The 2,762-nt window shown below is 42.5% G+C and overlaps 1 protein-coding gene across 1 annotated transcript in view; it reads right to left on the reverse strand.

The window, feature by feature from the left end:
• LOC111981012 (ribosome-recycling factor, mitochondrial) overlaps window positions 1-2,695 on the reverse strand; it is a 27,539-nt gene extending 24,844 nt beyond the window's left edge. Inside the window, exon 1 of the mRNA XM_024012123.1 lies at window positions 2,612-2,695. The gene's annotated coding sequence lies outside the window, so the exon portion shown is untranslated. The remainder of the gene's footprint in view (window positions 1-2,611) is intronic.
• Window positions 2,696-2,762: the final 67 nt, after the last annotated feature.

A 2,762-nucleotide genomic window follows, 5' to 3' on the forward strand; every position in this document is an offset into this window, starting at 1 on the left:
TTTAATGTAAAAATGTACCACTAGCCACTTTAAACAATGCACTTAATATAATATTTACATACCCTACATTACCCATCTCATATGTATATACTGTACTCTATATCATCTACTGCATCTTGCCATCTTTATGTAATACATGTACCCCTAGCCACTTTAAACTATGCCACTTTATGTTTACTACCCTACAGTACTCATCTCATATGTATATACCGTACTCTATACCATCTACTGCATCTGCCATGCCGTTCTGTACCACCACTCATTCATATATCTTTATGTACATATTCTTTATCCCTTTACACTTGTGTGTGTGTGTAAGGTAGTAGTTGTGGAATTGTTAGGTTAGATTACTTGTTGGTTATTACTGCTTGTCGGACTAGAAGCACAAGCATTTCGCTACACTCGCATTAACATCTGCTAACCATGTGTATGTGACTAATAAAATTTGATTTGATTTGATTTGAGCAGAGAACTGGAAAGAAAGGCATCCAATGGAGGAATTGGCTTTGGGGGTGACTAGTGAGATATACCTGCTGGAGAGCATGCTACGGGTGGGTTCTGTTATGGTGACCAGCGAGCTGAGATAAGGCGGGGCTTTACCTAGCAGAGACTTGTAGATGACCTGGAGCCAGTGGGTTTGGCGACGAGTATGAAGCGAGGGCCAGCCAACGAGAGCGTACAGGTCGCAMTGGTGGGTAGTATATGGGGCTTTGGTGACAAAACAGATGGCACTGTGATAGACTGCATCCAATTTGTTGAGTAGAGTGTTGGAGGCTATTTTGTAAATGACATYGCCGAAGTCGAGGATCAGTAGGATGGTCAGTCCTTCAAGCAGTCAAAGAGCAGCAAACAAATCTCTGTCCAGCACAACAACAGCTGGACTCATCTCTCTGGACTTGTGGGATGTGTGCATGCACAAAAACCACTACCTTTCCATGTCCATTTCAACCGTGTGCATGTCAATAAAGYATCCTTGTGTGTAACTTTGAGGTTGCCTTATTCYCCTCTGACGGAGGGAGGTGCTAGTCAGTGGGTCACAGATCAGCCCAAACAAAGAGTCACTATCTTTCACAACAACAAAAAACATATAGTTCTGAAAATGGCTCTTTCAAACCTTTAACACACTTCACAACAACATTTCCCCCCCAGGGGCATTTTTCCTGAAGCAGGGAATCTCCATTCCAGGGTGCAGARGAGCCCGGCAGCCACCCACCAAAACTCCCTCAAACTCTACTCATCCATGAGGGTCTTTCTGAACCGTGCCTTTCATTGGCAACGGGTGTGAACAACCAGCCGTGTACCATACCCTGGATGACTTCCTCCATTGTGTGTGATGAACACACCGTTAAGAGAAATGGGGCACTACACTATCACGCAGGTGGATACACACTGTYAACGTCACCCTCGTAAATCACCTCAACAGAATGTTTGCGTCCCATTTCCTACATAGRACTCTGGTTAAAAGTAGTGCACTATATAAGGAATAGGGTGCCRTTTGGGACACACCCTGCATCTGGGTGAGGGGCTTGGCTTCTAGTCATAATACCACCTTGCTTTGTGTGTGTATAGAGACTGCACCTTAAGCAGGCAGGGGGATCCAGCACAGCCTCACCTGAAACGTATGTGTTGTGTACAGTCTGTAGCTCTTTACTCTATCAATAATATCTGGGCCAGAAGGCAGAGACCATACACATGGTTTATTCTCTAAACAAACCCAGGTTGGCTGCGATTGTATCACTCCCTTCACAAAGCCAGCAGCCGGACGCCTCCCTGAAAAACACGGCTAGTAGTAACGCTACAGGAAGATCGTTTTTTTTAAGCATGACTCTTTTGTGTCTCCACTGAGCCTCAGTGTTTATCATAGATGTAACCATTGGCCGTGCCTCTGAGTCCAGGGGAAGGGATAGGGGGGGGGGGGGGGATGATGGTTGTCTTTACACGTGAAGTGAAGCAGAAAAACTGTAGCACAGGTGTTCARTGAGATATTGTATCTCTTTGATATTTCATAAACGGCAAGGGGCCAGCTGGCATGCCCACATTGCATGACACCTCTGAATAATTCAGGTTTATGTTGTTTTAACTGTTTAATTCTGATTGTAAAAATGATGCACTGTTACACTGGACTGAAAACTTTAAATTCAGAACAACAACAAAGAACATAAATGCAGTTAGCGTGCCCTTTAATTAAAGAGAAGTATTCTATCGTTATACTCCCCTCAGGGCACTATTTGGCTACCTTATTATTTAACCTTTAATTTGGCTAGGCAAGTCAATTAAGAACAAATTCTGATTTACAATGACGGCCTACTTCAGTTGGCTATATATCAATAATATCAATATCACTCATGCATGTTACACAATGTTAAACAAAAGCAAGCTAGCTAATATGATAGCAATGCCTCCATAGTCTTTGATGATATTTAACTAAAACTAGCTAGCTAAACGGTGGTGGCATTTAGCTATAACGTATGAAAGGTCGTTGCGTATGCAGTCGAACTAAAACATAAATAATGGATCGATGCAGTAGCATATTTGGGATTGGGACATGTTTACATTATAACTACTAGCTATATTAAGAACAATTGTGCTACATTTTAAAGTAGTTACTTACTTATATCTTGTCAAATGTGTCTACTTGCACATGGCTGTGAAGAGCATAGGAAAAAGCTGAACCTGACGYTTGTGTTCGTCGTCATCATAAATCAAATGCTATGTGTAGACTGTCATTAATTTGTGTGCTTTCAACGGGGTGAGGTTGTGCA

The sequence above is a fragment of the Salvelinus sp. IW2-2015 genome, linkage group LG20 (assembly GCF_002910315.2).
Source record: "Salvelinus sp. IW2-2015 linkage group LG20, ASM291031v2, whole genome shotgun sequence".
Lineage (NCBI taxonomy): Eukaryota > Metazoa > Chordata > Actinopteri > Salmoniformes > Salmonidae > Salvelinus > Salvelinus sp. IW2-2015.